The sequence below is a fragment of the Salmo trutta genome, chromosome 33 (assembly GCF_901001165.1).
Source record: "Salmo trutta chromosome 33, fSalTru1.1, whole genome shotgun sequence".
NCBI classification, from domain to species: domain Eukaryota; kingdom Metazoa; phylum Chordata; class Actinopteri; order Salmoniformes; family Salmonidae; genus Salmo; species Salmo trutta.
Window position 1 is genome coordinate 36,659,932 of NC_042989.1, and position 19,196 is coordinate 36,679,127.

The 19,196-nt window shown below is 41.1% G+C and overlaps 1 protein-coding gene and 1 long non-coding RNA gene across 2 annotated transcripts in view; one reads left to right on the forward strand and one right to left on the reverse strand.

The window, feature by feature from the left end:
- The window catches only part of bahd1 (bromo adjacent homology domain containing 1), a 37,652-nt gene extending 32,497 nt beyond the window's left edge, over nucleotides 1–5,155 (reverse strand). Inside the window, exon 1 of the mRNA XM_029730803.1 lies at nucleotides 5,055–5,155. The gene's annotated coding sequence lies outside the window, so the exon portion shown is untranslated. The remainder of the gene's footprint in view (nucleotides 1–5,054) is intronic.
- On the forward strand, nucleotides 5,147–7,014 carry LOC115172926 (uncharacterized). Its single transcript, XR_003871514.1, has 2 exons — nucleotides 5,147–5,427; nucleotides 6,769–7,014. It is a non-coding gene; the product is annotated as an uncharacterized LOC115172926 (long non-coding RNA).
- The last annotated feature ends 12,182 nt before the right edge of the window (nucleotides 7,015–19,196 follow it).

Below are 19,196 nucleotides of genomic sequence, written 5' to 3' on the forward strand. Positions count from 1 at the left end.
TATTTCTACCTGTTTAAGAAATACGAGGTAGACCTACGTCTTTGACAAACGAAATTAGGCTACAGGCTGCTATATCCATAGATTTTGTCGGTCAATTGCTCCACTCACCATGCACTCTTTAAATAACAGCCTTTCACTGACATGGCGATAGGGTAAGTTAAAACCAAGACTTGAACTGAGGGAGTATGAGAGTGTATGCCAAAGGCCTACCTTTTATTAAAGAAAATGGCAACAAGAAATATCACAGGCCTACCCCTCGTTAGATTAAGATTTTGAAGAAAATAAAATGGATGCGATTATATAAAGTGATCTATAACAGCGCTTTGGTCCTCGATGCTTTATGCTAGAAACAAGCAGCAAAGTACGCTGGAAAGATGTGACTCTGATGCATTATGGGAATATCATTGTTGTATTTCCTTGATATTCAGAGGTGGAGCTACAACCTTCTATAGCCAAGGAGACAACAACATTGACTTTGTTTGGGAAGTAATCTAATTCTGTCACTATCAATTGATTAAGCGATTCACTTTCTGTACAATAGAAGACGTTTAAACCCAGACAGCTTTTAGGGAAACACTTGGGATCTTCTCTCGTTGGGTTAAGCCACGGAAGAAGAGTAGCCAGCATTTTAAAGCTTACATTTTTTTTTGTGTCGGTAGGCCTACTCTGTCTGGGGTGAAAAGGGTAGGCCTAACTTTTGAAAGTACCATGCTCAGATTCCTAATGACTTCTCAGATTAAATTATTTGCAAAAAGGGATAGTTTTGTTGCAAACAAGACACACAGATTTGGCATTAGAGAAATATGATGAGATGTAATTTCGGAAAACTGTTTCTAAAACTGCATATCCCAAGCTCTGGTCTGTCCAAGAATTGAGGGTAAACGGTATGCATGTTCTCTGCTATCCACTTTATGTTTTAATTATTATTTTGGGTAAAGGAGGGTCTTTTTTTAACATTCAGGGATTGTTTAGGTAAAATATATTTTTGCTAAAGGGAGGGCCATCCATTTTCATTGCAGAGAAGTACGATTTTCTCCATGTAACCCTTATTATAAATAGTGTTCACTCCCTTAAAACAATGTACAGCAGTGGAGGCTCCTCAGGGGAGGAAAGGGATGACCATCCTACTCAGTGAATTTCATAAAAATTGTGAAACATTAAAAAGTTCTCCTTTTTAGATCAAACTATACTAAACGTCACCAAATAACTGATTAAAACACACTGTTTTGCAATGAATGACTACAGTAGCCTCAACAGCACTCTCTGGGGTAGAACCATGGTTTAGCCAGAGGACAGCTATTTTCCATCATCCTCTGGGTACATTGACTTCAATACAAAACCTAGGAGGCTCATGGTTCTCACCTACTTCCATAGACTTACACAGTAATTATGACGAATTCCGGAGGACGCCCTCCAACCTATCAGAGATCCAGCAGCATGAACTGACATGTTGTCCACCCAATCAAAGGATCAGAGAATGAATCTAGTACTGAAAGCATAAGCTACAGCTAGCACTGCAGTGCATAAAATGTGGTGAGTAGCTGACTCAAAGAGAGAGAAATAAAATAGTTCAACAACTTAATTTCTTCAAGTTAAGGAGATGATTGAGATATATTTTGTTGTATTTCATTCACTTTAGCTAATTTAGCCTACTCAAACATCCAGCTCAAACAGAGGCATGCTATTAGTGTTAGCTAGGCTATCCAACACTGGAACTCTTCCAAGTCAAGCTTCCTGTTTTATGAATTTACTGCCACGGGGGCCCGCCGGTGTAACTGCTAAACTGCTTGCTGTACACTCTACTGCGTGATTGTAGCGGGTTTACTAAGGCGTTAGTTCTAGTAGCTATGTTGACTATGACATTTGCTAATATGGTGACAACGATGTAGGCTGTGTGTAGTGGTTAGCGGTTATGGTATGAAGGTTTGACTTAGAATTTTTTTTTTGCCTGGTCACAGACAGCTGTTGTGTTGTGCACTGAAGTCCACATGCGAAGGGAAAAGGTGAGAGGAGGTGCAAGAAGGAATTATACAAGAAAAGTGATGACGCTGTTTGTATGTGTCTGCTATGAAAGTGAACGGTTTGTGCAGGTGAACAGGGATGTATTCAATCCGCCGATTCTGTAGAAGAAAAAAAATCTTCAACGGAACGAAATGGGGGATAAACCTACCTGAATTTATCGAATAGAAACTCTCGTTAGCAACTGATTGGACTAATGATTACACCCTAGATCAACTTGATGCAGGCAAGAGTGTGCCTACATTATACATCTCATGACAGGTATATGGAAAATGTGAGTATCATGTAGTAAGTAGCCTAAACCTATCGATGTTACATTAAGCTGGGTGAATGGAATATGAATGACAGTCATCCAATATGCTGTAATAGAAATAAGGCAATGATCATTAAAAAAAATTATTAGTCTTCCCAAATCTTAAACAGCACTGACCGCCACACAGTAACTGTGTATTTTGCATTTGTGAAATGATTTTGATGTGATATTAAAGTAGAAGGATTTGTTTCTAGAACCGTACCACAGTTGAATCGATTCAAATTTACTGTAGATGGCTGTTTTGGCTTCTAGAGCCAATTCGCCTTTAAACAGAACATATAAATTCCCTGGACTATAAAGAGTAACGTTAGGCACCTTAAGTCCATTATTGGGATAACTTTTACTGTTGCAAATGGTTCGATCTGTTATGGCAAAAATAAAAACGTATGTTTTGGAGAATGATTTAATATAGCAACAACTTGTCAAGTAGTCTCATCGGCTGTGGCACGAGTTCAAAGAAGCTCAGTGTAAACACATACAGTTGAAGTCGGAAGTTTACATACACTTAGGTTGGTGTCATTAAAACTAGTTTCTCAACCACTCCACAAATTTCTTGTTAATAAACTACAGTTTTGGCAAGTCGGTTAGGACATCTACTGTGTGCATGACAAGTCATTTTTACAACAATTGTTTACAGACAGATTATTTCACGTATCATTCACTGTATCACAATTCCAGTGGGTCAGAAGTTTACATACACTAAGATGACTGTGCCTTTAAACAGCTTGGAAAATTCCAGAAAATGAGGTCAAGGCTTTAGAAGCTTCTGATAGGATAATTGACATCATTTGAGTCAATTGGAGGTGTACCTGTGGATATATTTCAAGGCCTACCTTCAAACTCAGTGCCACTTTGCTTGACATCATGGGAAAATCAAAAGAAATCAGCCAAGACCTCAGAAAAAAATGTGTAGACCTCCACAAGTCTGGTTCATCCTTGGGAGCAATTTCCAAACACCTGAAGGCACCACGTTCGTCTGTACAAACAATAGTACGCATGGGAACACGCAGCCATCATACCGCTCAGGAAGGAGGCGCGTTCTGTCCCCTAGAGATGAACGTACCTTGGTGCAAAAATTGCAAATCAATCCCAGAACAACAGCAAAGGACCTTGTGAAGATGCTGGAGGAAACAGGTACAAAAGTATCTTTATCAACAGTAAAACGAGTCCTATATCGACATAGCCTGAAAGGCCGCTCAGCAAGGAAGAAGCCACTGCTTCAAAACCGCCATTAAAAAGCCCGACTACGGTTTGCAACTGCACATGGGGACAAAGATCGTACTTTTTGGAGAAATGTCCTCTGGTCTGATGAAACAAAAAAAAGAGCTGTTTGGCCATAATGACCATCATTATGTTTGGAGGAAAAAGGGGGCGGCTTGCAAGCCGAAGAACACCATCCCAACCGTGAAGCACGGGGGTGGCAGCATCATGTTGTGGGGGTGCTTTTGTAACAGTGTAGGTTCCGTCCCTCTCTTCGCCCCAACCCGGGCTCGAACCAGGGACCCTTGCACACATCAACAACTGACACCCACAAAGCATCGTTACCCATCGCGCCACAAAAGCCACGGCCCTTGCAACGCAAGGGGAAACCCTACTTCAAGTCTCAGAGCGAGTGACGTCACTGATTGAAATGCTACAAAAGCACCCCCACAACATGATGCACCACCGCTAACTAACTAGCCATTTCACATCGGTTACACTTTGCTGCAGGAGGGTGTGGTGCACTTCACTAAATAGATGGCATCGTGAAGCAGGAAAATTACATGGAAATATTGAAGCAACATCTCAAGACATCAGTCAGGAAGTTAAAGCTTGGTTGCAAATGGGTCTTCCAAATGGACAATGACCCCAAGCATACTTCAAAAGTTGTGTCAAAATGGCTTAAGGACAACAAAGTCAAGGTATTGGGGTGGCCATCACAAAGCCCTGAATTCAATCCTAAAGAAAATGTGTGGGCAGAACTGAAAAAGCGTGTTTGCGAGCAAGGATCCTACAATCCTGACTCAGTTACATCAGCTCTGTCAAGAGGAATGGGCCAAAATTCACCCAACTTATTGTGGGAAGCTTGTGGAAGGCTACCCAAAAAGTTTGATCCAAGTTAAACAATTTAAAGGCAATGCTACCAAATACTAATTGAGTGAATGTAAACTTCTGACCCACTGGGAATGTGATGAAAGAAATAAAATCTGAAATAAATAATTCTCTACTATTATTCTGACATTTCACATTCTTAAAATAAAGTGGTGATCCTAACTGACCTAAAACAGGGAATTTTTACTAGGATTAAATGTCAGGAGTTGTGAAGAACGGAGTTTAAATGTATTTGGCCAAGGTGTATGTAAACTTCCGACTTCAACAGTATGTGTCCATCCTCTAGCCAACTCCGAGGGGCTTGATGTCACTGGACTTTCTGTTCTCGCCAGCCACTCAAACTCGATTCGCAGTAACTCCGCCCGAACACTGCGCATGAAGCGTCAAAAACAGCTGATACAAACGATCGCAGGAATATCCCCCCAAAAAGTGCGATATTTATTAAGACATGTCAGGTGTATGAGACTCCGCATGTAGATATGAAACACGTACTGTACAGTTGCAAAGGGACCTAGTTTCATCCAATTACAGACCCTCAAACTGCGAGGCGGCTACGGATATCGACCTCAATAACACCAGTCACTGCCGTAACCATCTCCGGAGAAATAAAATATGAAAGTAGAGCACTTACCTGCGGACGGTAGGCTACATGGACCTCGACTCACTTCGGAGTTTTTCTTTTCCTTTTTTTAAAAATTATTATTATTTATTTTTTTACATAACATCGTCATCATCCGTTTTTTTTTTTATGTTGACGTATCACATGTTGCGAAAACATGGAGTTTCTTAAAGGGCCATGGACATACAGTATGGTGAATTCAGAAAAACTGGGACATCATGAACTGGGACAGTTTAATCCTGACGTGTTTATTTCTTGGTTTGACAATTGAAAATCACAACTGTTGTTACTTAACCCTCGCAGAGGAACCACATGATCAAAACCACATCGTTTAATTGTTGTGACATAAAGGGGGTCAGAGCAAGCTCACCCTGCGTAGCACATGGTAAGATCAGTAACATAGCTTTTTTTCTGTTTTGATGTTAAGTTTATAAAAAAAAGTCAGAAATATTGCACTGGGAAAAATTGTGATGTAAATATGCATACTATGTGCTGGTGCTTCAAAATAAAAATTGCCAATATTATGTTTATATTTTTATGTTTCAATTTTGTAATCCTGCATTACCAACCATAGTTAGTTAAAGTAGGACAGCAAGGAGTAGCTAAAGTGGGACAGTCTTATAGGCTTTTCCAATGTAGGAAAGAGATCCAGTTTACATTAGGGACCCTGTAATTAGATTAGACCGGGCTCTGATTCTTGTAGTACTGCTATCTTGCACCAAGCAGAACTATAGTAGGGGGAATTCAGAAAAAGTGGGACACTTTTTGCATTTCCTGTCTTCTGTAACCTCTTTTGACATCTATGCAGCATATTAGCATAACACGGGCTACATTACTCAAATCCTGAATATGTTTCCTAATCACACAAAATTGAATTATCATTGGGGTACTATTAAGACCATCCCAGTTTATCTAACCTGCTGTCCAAGTTTATCAAAATGCGAACTGAAAATATGGCTTTGTCTCAGTGTACACAAATGAGTGGCATGCCTCTTGTGAATATGATAAACATGTGTCCTTGTTGTGTGATGAGGAAACATCTTGAGGATTTCAGAAATGTATGACGTTGGATAGATGATAAAAGAGGTTACCGAAAACGGATCTGCAAAAACTACTTGTCACTCACATCACACATATCTGAGGCTGTGATTGACAAAAAATGTGGATGCATGGAAAATGTACATGTTTATATGGATACTAAATGTATTATACTTAATGACATTTATATAAGTAAAAAAAAAAAAAATCCTCAATCAATCTACATACAATACCCCATAATGACAAAGCAAAAACAGGTTTTTAGAAATACCTGCAAATATATATATATTTTTTAAATACCTTATTTACATAAGTATTCAGACCCTTTGCCATGAGATGGGTCTAAGTAGGGTAAGTGGCTTGGTTGAATTGTCTTGGAAGTCTTTCAAAATATTACAGTAAAAAAGTAACGGTTGCTATCTGGCCTATCTGGGGGAGTTGGACTGTTCATTAATGGTTGATAAGGTCGCACTTTTCCAGAGCAAATAGCATGGTGATTCATTTTGAGACTGTTGAGATCCAAACCGCCTTCAGCCATCTGGATCAGCCAGGGCTGAGTCATTTCATGAGAGCAGAGAGGTCGGAAATAGGAGTTGCAGGAGTAGTGGAAACAAGCTGACAATCCATGATTTGAGCACTTGCAAGTGGAACTCGAGTAATAGTAGCCAGTGTACTTTCTCTGTTGCAGACTGCTGAGAGATGCACTTGGAGAAGGAGCTGGTCAAATGCTTTTTGTAATATGAGAGGAGAAGACAAAGGCTCAAAGGCTCCAAAGTGTAAGTGGGAGATAGCATGGAGGAGAGAGAGGCAACATGTAAAATGTGAAGGTAACTAGTAATTGCTGTTTCTCCTTGCCACAAACACAATTTATATATTTTTTCTATCCCCTCCTTTATTGTATTTATAAAATATATAAAATAAACGTTAAACAAAATAATATTTCATTGAGCTATTGCCCCCCCCCCCCCCAATCATGAACTGAATTGTTATAATTTTTAGGATAGCTGCTGACATGGCAAAAGCCCTTATTACATAGCATACTGTACACAACTAAATAAACTGAATGACAAGCTACAAATCACCACATGGGGGCAAAAGTACACCAAATCCAGACCTCATTTTTACACCCATGTCATAACTGGCTATATTGTTAGTTCATTGTGTAGATGCAAGGGTTTTGCTTATTACAGTGTTGTTCTTGCTCAGAGGGAAGTAGGTAGCTTAGATCAAAGGTCTCCCAAACTCAGTCCTGCACATTTTGTTTTTTGCCCTAGCACTACACAGCTGATTAAAATATCCAACTCATCAAGCTTTGGTTATTTGAATCAGCTGTTTATTGCTAGGGCAAAAACCAAAACGTGTATCCAGGGGCGGCCCCAGGACCGAGTTTGGGATATTTGGTATTTTATTAGGATCCCCATTAGCTGTTGCAAAAGCAGCAGCTACTCTTCCTGGGGTCCACACAAAATATGAACCATGACATAATATTGAACATTAATAGAAAAGAAAAGCTCAAGGACAGAACTACATCAATAAAAAAATAAGCCTAGACAATTAGAGGTTAGAGAGTTGAATAATAGCTGGAAGATTGCATCAACTAGAAGGTTCATTTTGTTCGCAAAATGGACAATCTATACGGAACTAAAATGTAAACTCAACATGTAAATTGTTGGTCCCATGTTTCATGAGCTGAAATAAAAGATCCCAGAATTTTTCCATACGCACAAAAAGCGTATTTCTCTCAAATGATGTGCACAAATTTGTTTGCATTCCTGTTAGTGAACATTTCGCCTTTGCCAAGATAATCTATCCACCTGACAGGTGTGGCATATCAAGAAGATGATTAAATAGCATGATCATTGCACAGGTGCACCTTCTGCAGGGGACAATAAAAGGCCACTCTAAAATGTGCAGTTTTGTCACACAAAACAATGCCACCGAGGTCTCAAGTTGAGGGAGTGTGCAATTGGCATGCTGACTGCAGGAATGTCCACCAGAGCTGTTGCCAGAGAATTTAATGTTAATTTCTCTACCATAAGCCGCCTCCAACGTCATTTTAGAGAATTTTACATTTTGTTGCACGTTGCTTTAAAAAATGTTTCAGTATATATTACCGTAAGACACTAACTGGTGGTAGATTTTGCGTCCTACAATTTTGGACCTATTTTCTTTATTTTGGGCTTTAAAGAGGCCTATTGAATCATTGAATTTTGAAGAGAAAGTAACAAGTGCCATGATCATTTGGACCAATTGGACAGATATTTTTTTTTAAATGCTCCGAAGTTGAGAATATTAGCAGCATATCCAGAGATCAAACATTTGAACAGAATAATCCCATTTTTGAGAATTTAATTTCTGTACAGACAAAGCGCTACACTGAAAATAAATGTGGATTGTCAGTGGAGTATGAGACCTAACGTATTTAGAATTAGAATTGAAGAGAAATTCTATTTCTGATTACACATGGTGTCCATTTATAGTGAAGCTACATTGTGATGCATAGGCCAGTTTTTGCTGTTAAATTATGCCTATGTAACCTTGACTTTTTTCAAGGGCCAGAGTTGTGTTGATAGATGATGATTAAGGTTTAAGTTATCTAGTAAAGTCTATCTATTGTAAATAAATAACTGTGAAAAAGTGAAAGATTTGTTGAAGGCCATCATCCTTCATTTTCCTACCCATCTAATTTTGTATTATTGCCAGTATACTGTAATTCAGCTTTTAGCTGCAAATGTATAGCCTACAAGATCAGATGAAATAAACCTTACTAAAAACCCATGTTTAAAACTATACTTTTGGAATGACTACATGACCCATAATGCTCTTTGACTGAACGTTCTAAATTACCATGGCAATTAATAGTAAACCATGGCAATGATGCATCACAATAGTTATTCTATGATATGTGGTCATACAGAGACTTTAATGGCCATACAAGGTGCCACCTGTGGTAGAGAGGGGAGAAAGTTGGAAGGGTCGGCTGAGGGTTTGAACCTTGGCCTCTGGCGAGGAGTGTTACCACTCCGCCACAGCTCTGCACACCCAGTTACCAAATAGTTTTTCAATATTGCACATATTTGGTGATGTTTTGCGTGAGCAATTGGCAGTGAGAAAAATAAGCATAAAACGTTATATAGAAGAGAAGTTCTGAATAGCTTATATTACCAGCATGAATTTGTTTTGTGCAGGGTAGAAGATGCATTAAATGGAGGATTCTGTGATGGAATGGCGTTGAATCAAATGAATCAGATCCATTGATTTACGCTAGTTGTTTATACTTCACTATATTTCACTTTAATTACTTATAAAAATACAGGAAATGAAATGAAATGTTATTTGTCACATGAGCCGAATACAACAGGTGTAGACCTTAACGTGAAATGCTTACTTAGAAGCCCTTAACCAACAATGCAATTCAAGAAATAGAGTTAATAAAATATTTACTAAATAAACTAAAGTAAAAAAATCAAATAATTCAAAAAGTAACAAGAAATGTATATAACAATAATGAGGCTATATACAGGGGGTACCGGTACCGAGTCAATAGGCGGGGTACAGGTTAGTTGAGGTAATTTGTAAAGTGACTATGCATAGATAACAAACACAAACATTGAGTAGCATCAGTGTAAAAACGAAATGTAAATAGTCCGGGAGGCCATTTGATTAGTTGTTCAGAAGTCTTATGGCTTGGGGGTAGAAGTTGTTAAGGAGCCTTTGGGTCCTAGAGAACAGTCTTTGACAATTTTCTGGGCCTTCCTCTAACACTGCCTAGTACATACACTACCGAAAGATAAGCACATTTTTGGTCCATTAAAATAACATCAAATTGATCAGAAATACAGTATAGACATTCTTAATGTTGTAAATTACTGTTGTAGCTGGAATCGGCTGATCTTTTCATGGAATATCTACATAGGCGTACAGAGGCCCATTATCAGTAACCATCACTCCTGTGTTCTAATGGCACGTTGTGTTACCTAATCCAAGTTTATAATTTTAAAAGGCTAATTGATCATTAGAAAACCCTTTTGAAATTATGTTAGCACAGCTGAAAACTGTTGTTCTGATGAAAGAAGCAATAAAACTGGCCTTCTTTAGACTAGTTGAGTATCTGGAACATCATCATTTGTGGGTTCGATTACAGGCTCAAAATGTCCAGAAACAAATAACTTTCTTCTGAAACTCGACAGTCTATTCTTGTTCTGAGAAATTAAGGCTATTCCATGCGAGAAATTGCCAAGAAACTGAAGATCTCGTACAACGCTGTGTAGTACTCCCTTCACAGAACAGTGCAAACCGGCTCTAACCAGAATAGAAAGAGGAGTGGGAGGCCCCGGCGCACAACTGAGGAAGAGGACAAGTACATTAGAGTGTCTAGTTTGAGAAACAGGCGCCTCACAAGTCCTCAACTGGCAGCTTCATTAAATAGTACTCGCAAAACACCAGTCTCAACGTCAACAGTGAAGAGGCAACTCGGTGATGCTGGCCTTCTAGGCAGAGTTGCAAAGAAAAATACATATCTCAGACTGACCAAAAAAAAGTAAATATTAAGGTGGAAAAAAGAACACAGACTGAACAGAGGAAGATTGGAAAAAAGTGTTATTGACAGACAAATCTAAGTTTGAGGTGTTCGGATCACAAAGAATACAATTCTTGAGACGCAGAAAAAAATGAAAAGATGCTGGAGGAGTGCTTGACGCCATCTGTCAAGCATGGTCGAGGCAATGTGATGGTCTGGGGGTGCTTTGGTGGTGGTAAAGTGGGAGATGTGTACAGGGTAAAAGGGATCTTGAAGAAGGAAGGCTATCACTCACTATCATTTTGCAACACCATACCCTGTGAACGGCGCTTAATTGGAGCCAATTTCCTCCTACAACAATACAATGACCCGAAGCACAGCTCCAAACTATGCAAAACTATTTAGGGAAGAAGCAGTCAGCTGGTATTCTGTCTATAACGGAGTGGCCAGCACAGTCACCGGATCTCAACCCTATTGAGCTGTTGTGGGAGCAGCTTGACCGTATGGAACGTAAGAAGTGCCCATCAAGCCAATCCAACTTGTGGGAGGTGCTTCAGGAAGCATGATTACCTTCAGATTACCTCAACAAATCTGCAAGGCTGTAATTGCTGCAAATGAGGATTCTTTGACGAAAGCAAAGTTTGAAGGACACAATTATTATTTCAATTAAAAATCATTATTTATAACCTTGTCAACATCTTGACTATATTTCCTAGATGCTGATGTAACAGTATAGCTTCCGTCCCTCTCCTCGCCCCTACCTGGGCTCGAACCAGGGACCCTCTGCACACATCAATGACAGCCACCCTCGAAGCATCGCTACCCATCGCTCCACAAAAGCCACGGCCCTTGCAGTGCAAGGGGAACAACTACTTCAAGGTCTCAGAGCGAGTGACGTCACCAATTGAAACGCTATTAGTGCGCACCACCGCTAACTAGCTAGCCATTTCACATCGGTTACACTGAGCCGTTGCCATACCAGGCGGTGATGCAACCGGTCAGGATGCTCTCGATGGTGCAGCTGTATAACTTTTTGAGGATCTGGGGGCGGCCCGTCAGGAAGTCCAGGATCCAGTTGCAGAGGGAGGTGTTTAGTCCCAGGTTCCTTAGTTTAGTGATGAGCTTTGTGGGCGCCATGGTGTTGAACGCTGAGCTGTTGTCAATGAACAGCATTCTTACATAGGTGTTTCTTTTGTCCAGGTGGGAAAGAGCAGTGTGGAGTGCGATTGAGATTGCGTTATCTGTGGATCTGGAGTGGGTCTAGGGTTTCTGGCATGATGTTGATGTGAGCCATGACCAGCCAATCAAAGCACTTAATGGCTACTGACGTGAGTGCTACAGGGCGGTAATCATTTAGGCAGGTTACCTTCTTTCTTGGGCACAGAGACTATGGTGGTCTGCTTGAAACATGTAGTTATTACAGACTCGGCCAGGGAGAGGTTGAAAATGTCAGTGAAGACACTTGGCAGTTGGTCTGCACATGCTTTGAGTACACGTCTTGGTAATCCATCTGCCCCGCGGCTTTGTGGCTGGTGACCTGTTTAAAGGTCTTGCTCACATCGGAGCATGATCACACAGTCGTCCGGAACAGCTGGTGCTCTCATGCATACTTCAGTGTTGCTTGCCTCAAAGCGAGCACAAAAGGCATTTAGCTCATCTGGTAGGCTTTCCCCACTGGGCAGCTTGCGGCAGGGTTTCCCTTTGTAGTCTGTAATATTTTTCAAGCCCTGCCACATTTGACGAGCATCAGAGCCGGTGTAGTAAGATTCCATCTTAGTCCTGTATTGACTCTTTGCCTGTTTGATGGTTCGTCGGAGGGCATAGCGGGATTTCTTATAAGCTTCCGGATTAGTGTCCCGCTCCTTGAAAGTGGCAGCTCTAGCTTTTATCTCGGTGGGGATGTTGCCTGTAATCCATGGCTTCTTGTTGGGAAATGTACGTATGGTCATTGTGGGGACGATGTCGTCGATGCACTTATTCAATCGCCTAGCAGGGAGTGAGAGCGAATAGACACATAGAGCAGATGCTCCTAAGTTCTTCTGCAAAAATATAGAACTGGAGTTAGATAAATGTAGATAAATCTGAATTGTTTTTGCAAGGACTTATACAGGACACTAACCTCAACATCAAAACCATCATTCCAGTTCACAATTCCATACCTAAAATCTTGCTTGTGGACAAAATGACCTGAATGGACTTTTAATACCAAGGACTATCAAGAAAAAAATACTTCTAACAAGCCAAAACCTGCAGAAGAAACACAGCGGAACTTGGAAATACCATCCAACACAAAATTGAGTGAGTAATGTTCGGTCTGAACCTACTTTCTGAAGCCAAAAAGTAAAAGACAATCTCTAGGTTATTTTTTGCTATATTAAGCTTAATAAATAAGTCTAACACGCTGCTAGGAAAGAATCTGACTGAAACTAGAACTGAAGTGTGAAGTGAGACGTGTGAAAACTCCTGAGCCGGAGAGTTTCACAGCCCCTCTCCACCCAAATGCAGAGGCCTTTGAAGCCCCCCATCTGTGCAGAGAAGATATCCTCCTCAGAATCCCCAAAATACAGCAGCCACAGGACAACTTTGTTTGGACGTCGTAAAGGACCATTCGCTGACACTGAAAAGATATAGCTAGCTAACAACCTTCTTTTCAACACGGAAAAGACGAACGGAGACTTGCTAGCTACGTTAGTGAGCTAGCTGGGATTTTCTACAAGGAATCTGCCTCCCGAAAAAAGCTTATCCCGTTGCCTGCTGCTCTGCTGCTTGGATTCCAACTGACGATCTGTTCACCGTCTGCCCTGGCCTGTCACCTTCTGTCTGGTATAGGTACCCCCGACACACTCCCCCTCTCTTCCAAGCTTTTGCTCGCCTCCAGCACACACGCACTGTTGAGGCGAGTGACTCTGAGCTTACAATGGCTAGCCCCAAGTTTTTATATTTTTCACTTGTGCTTTATAGGTCTTTCTATTTTTCTTTAATTTTGTGTTATTGACTGTACGTTTGTTTATGTGTAACTCTGTGTTGTTGTTTTTGTCGCACTGCTTTGCGTTATTTTGGCCAGGTCGCAGTTGTAAATGAGAACTTGTTCTCATCTGGCGTACCTGGTTAAATAAAGGTGAAATAAAAAAAATCTATAAAAATGCTATTTGCCTCATGACTCCTGCGTGCTTTGTCGACTTTGAACTTGCTTGTGTTCCCAACCGTGGGACAGACTATGTTTGTTCCCACACTCGGGACTCTGACTCTCTATTGGTAACACGGACTCTTGGCCTCCCATCCTATTCTAACCACCTCTCACTGGCTTTGTATTCATGTTACCTGAATGTATTGCTGTACAATATGATATTGTTGCCATCTAATGTACATGCAAATGTTATAAAGCAACACTGCAGAGCTTTACCTGTCCTCTGCCGTACCCTGGTTGTATTATTGCTGATTATATATGGAAATGTGCATGTACACCCTGGCCCATCTACTGTTGCTAGCCCCAATTCTGATTTGTGCTCTGATATCTGCTTCACTGATTTCTGCTCTCGTAAAAGCCTGGGTTTTCTGCATGTTAACACTAGAAGCTTATTACCTAAAATGTATCAATTGAAAGTGTGGGTTGACAGCTCCAATCCAGATGTGTTGGTCATTACTGAGACGTGGTTAAGAAAGAGGGTTTTGAACACTGATGTTACCCTTTCTGTTTATAACCTCTTTCGGCAAGACAGATCTTCCAAACGTGGTGGAGTGGCAATCTTAACCAAGGAACACCTTCAGTGCTTGGTTGTCTCCACCAAGTCTGTCCCCAAACAATTTGATTTGCTAGTTTTATGAATTAAACTTTCCAAATAACTATTTGTTGACTTTTGCTGGGTGTTATCGGCCACCATCAGCACCGAACGTTACCCTAAATGCTCTAAACTCTCACCTGGCCCTTTACACTAAGTCTGAATTTATCCTGTTAGGTGACCTAAACTGGGACATGCTTAAACCTAAAGCAATTGGACTCCCTAAATCTTTCTCAGATTATTACCAATCCCACAAGGTATGACTTCAAACACCCAGAAAAGGCTACTCTCCTTGATGTTATCCTTACAAATAATCCTGATAGGTATCAGTCTGGTGTTTCTGTAATGACCTTAGTGATCACTGTTTTACAGCCTGTGTTTGTAATGGCTGCTCAGTGAAATGACCTGTTATGACTTGTCATGAGCAAGCCTTCCTTCATGAACTGGCCACTGTAAATTGGTATAGAATCAGCTTAATCCCCTCTGTCGAAGACGCTTGGACTTTCTTTTTTGATATTTTCAGTGGTATCGTTCACAAATACGCGCCCAAAAAGAAAATGAGAATTAAAAACAGGTTCAGCCCCTGGTTCGACCGTAATCTGTCAGAGTTACTCTTCCTCAAGAATTCCATTTGGCAAATCGCTCAGCACATGCACACTCAGGCTGATCGGCTCTCATTCAGGCAAATTAGAAATAAGTGTACCCAGGATATGCGGAAGGCCAAAGTTAGTTACTTTAAGGAGCAGTACTCTCTCTGTGGGTCTAACCCCAAGAAGTTCTGGAAAATGGTTAAAGACCTGGAGAATAAGCCCTCCTCCTCACAGCTGCCCATGTCCCTTAATGTTGATGTGGTTGTTACTTTTTTAAATTTGACCTTTATTTAACTAGGCAAGTCAGTTAAGAACAAATTCTTATTTTCAATGACGGCCTAGGAACAGTGTGTTAACTGCCTTGTTCAGGGTCAGAACAACAGATTTTTACCTTGTCAGCTCAAGGATTTGATCTTGCAACCTTTCGGTTATTAGTCCAACACTCTAACCACTAGGCTACCTGCCGCCTCCTTACTGACAATGGGATGAGCTCTTTAATCACCACTTCATTAAGTCAGGATTCCTATTTGACTCTGCCATGCCTCATTGCCTGTCCAACATTTCCTCCATCTCCCACCCCTTCTAATGTGACTATCCCCGATGCTCCTCCCTCTTTTTCCCCTGCCCCGCTACAAAGTTTCTCCCTGCAGGTGATCACTGAGTCCAAGGTGCTAAAGGAGCTCCTTAAACTTGACCCCCAAAAAACTTCTGGTTCAGATGGTTTAGACCCTTTCCTCTTAAAGACCGGATGCTTTTCCCCCCAATTTTTGCCTAAAATGACATACCCAAATCTAACTGCCTGTAGCTCTGGACCTGAAGCAAGGATATGCATATTCTTGGTACCATTTCAAAGGAAACACTTTGAAGTTTGTGGAAATGTGAAAGGAATGTAGGAGAATATAACACAATAGATCTGGTAAAAGATAATACAAAGAAAAATGATGGTTTTTGTACCAGCATCTTTGAAATACAAGAGAAAGGCCATAATGTATTATTCCAGCCCAGTTGCAATTTTGATTTTGCCCACTAGATGGCAGCAGTGTATGGACAAAGTTTGAGACTGATCCAATGAACCATTGCTTTTCTGTTCAAAATGTTGTATCAAGACTGCCCAAATGTGCCTAATTTGTTTATTCATAACTTTTCAATTTCAAAACTGCATGGTATTCTTTCACTTTAATAGCTAATGTAAATGGGACAGTGCAGTTAGATTAACAAGAATTTACCCTTTCTTCCAATATCAGATATGTCTATGTCCTGGGAAATGTTATTGTTACTTACAACCTCATGCTAATCGCATTAGTCTATGTTAGCTCAGCCGTCCCGTGGATGGTACACCGATAGCGAGGAAGTTAAGGTTGCTGCCCCTATCATCACCAAGCCTATCAATTGCCTTTTTAACCTGTCTCTCATCTCTGGGGAGGTTCCCATTGCTTGGAAGGCAGCCACGGTGCATCCTTTATTTAAATGGGGAGATAAATTTGATCCTAATTGTTATAGGCCAATTTCTATTTTGCCCTGTTTATCAAAAGTGTTGGAAAAACTTGTCAATAATCAACTGACTGACTTTCTTGATGTTTATAGTGTTCTCTCGGGTATGCAATCTGGTTTCCGCTCAGGTTATGGATGTGTCACTGCAACCTTAAAGGTTCTCAGTGATGTCACCATTGCCCTTGATTCTAAGCAATGTTGTGCTGCTATTTTTATTGACTTGGCCAAAGCGTTTGATACGGTAGACCATTCCATTCTAAGGAGTATTGGTGTCTCTGAGGGGTCTTTGGCCTGGTTTGCTAAACTACCTCTTTCAAAGGGTGCAGTGTATAAAGTCAGAACATCTGCTGTCTCAGCCACTGCCTGTCACCAAGGGAGTACCCCAAGGCTCGATCCTAGGCCCCACACTCTTTTCATTTTACATCAACATAGCTCAAGCAGTAGGAAGCGCTCTCATCCATTTATATGCAGATGATGCAGTCTTATATTCAGCTGGCCCCTCCCCAGATTTTGTGTTAAACGCTCTACAACAAAGCTTTCTTAGTGTCCAACAAGCTTTCTCTGCCCTTAACCTTGTTTTGAACACCTCCAAAACAAAGGTAATGTGGTTTGGTAAGAAGAATGCCCCTCTCCCCATAAGTGTGATTACTACCTCTAAGGGTTTAGAACTTGAGGTAATAACCTCACACAAGTACTTGGGAGTATGGCTAAACGGTACACTGTCCTTCTCTCAGCACATTTCAAAGCTGGAGGCTAAAGTTAAATCTAGACTTGGTTTCCTATATTGTAATTGCTCCTCTTTCACCACAGCTGCCAAACTAACCCTGATTCAGATGACCATCCTACGCATGCTAGATTACGGAGACGTAATTTATAGATCGGCATGGAAGGGTGCTCTCGAGCTGCTAAATGTGGCAAATCTGATGACCGAATGGTAAAGTACCAATGCTCCTTATAGGACACATCACTGCACTCTATACTCCTCTTTAAATGGTCATCTCTGTATACCCATCGCAAGATCCACTGGTTGATGCTTAGTTGTAAAATCCTCTTAGGCCTCACTCCCCCCTATCTGAGATACTTACTGCAGCCCTCATCCTCCACATACAACACCCTTTCTGCCAGTCACATTCTGTTAAAGGTCCCCAAAGCACACACATCCCTGGGTCGCTCCTCTTTTCAGTTTGTTGCAGCTAGCTGCAAAAAACACTCAAGCTGGACCGTTTTATCTCCATCTCTTCATTCAAAGACTCAATCATGGACACACTGACAGTTGTGGCTGCTTCGCGTGATGTATTGTTGTCTCCATCTTCTTGCCCTTTATGCTGTTGTCTGTGCCCAATGTTTGTACCATGTTGTGCTGCTGCCATGTTGTGTTGCTACAATGTTTCTGTCATGTTTAATAATTGCGCCGAAGGAGATGGCCCCCGTTTTACGATCCCGTAACCAATTGTGCATGTTTTTTCACGTTATTTGTAACTTATTTTGTACATAATGTTTCTGCCACCATGTCTTGTGACCGAAAAGAGCTTCTTGATATCAGGAAAGAGATTACTCACCCCATACTGGAGGAATTCTTCTTCTTCAACGAGTCGGACGGGAAGGATTTACTCCAGACACCCGACAAAGCCCTCATCCCCGTCATTCGCAGGAGGAAAAGACGGAGATATCATGGACGACGGTCAGGGTGTCTTGTAAGGATCCGTCGCCGAGAGTGTAATCTACCTTTACCATCGGTCAATCGATCGATAATAAAATAGAGGATCTACGAGCACGTATATCCTACCAATGGGACATTAAAAACGGTATTATCTTATGTTTCACCGAGTCGTGGCTGAACGACGACAAGATTAACATACAGCTGGCGGGTTTTAAGCTTTTCCAGTAGGATAGAACAGCGGCCTGTGGTAAGACAAGGGGCGTGGGCCTATGTATATTTGTAAACAACAGCTGGTGCACGAAATCTAAGGAAGTCTCAAGGTTTTGCTCGCCTGAGGTATAGAGTATCTCATGATAAGCTGTAGACCACACTATTTACTAAGAGAGTTTACATCTATATTTTTTACATCTATATATCACCGCAGACTAATGCTGGCACTAGGACCACACTCAATGAGCCGTATACGGCCATAAGCAAACAGGAAAACGCTCAACCAGAGGCATCGCTCCTTAGTGGCCGGGGACTTTAATGCAGGGAAACTCCAATCAGTTTTACCTAATTTCTATCAGCATGTTAAATGTGCAACCAGAGGAAAAACAAAAAAACTCTAGACCACCTTTACTCCACACACAGAGACACGTGCAAAGCTCTCCCTCGCCCTCCATTTGGCAAATCTGACCATAATTATATCCTCATGATTCCTGCTTACAAGCAAAAACTAAAGCAGGAAGCACTAGTGACTCGGTCAATAAGAAAGTGGTCAGATGCAGCAGATGCTAAGCTACAGGAATCTTTTACTAGCACAGACTGAAATATGTTCCGGGATTCTTCTGAAGACATTCGAGGAGTACACCACATCAGTCACTGGCTTCATCAATAAGTGCATCGATGATATTGTACGTTTATACCCCAACCAGAAGCCATGGATTACAGGCAACATCCGCACTGAGCTAAAGGGTAGAGCTGCCACTTTCAAGGAGCGGGACTCTAACCCAGAAGCTTATAAGAAATCCCGCAATGCCCTCCGACGAACCATCAAACAGGCATAGCGTCAGTACAGGACTAAGATTGAATCGT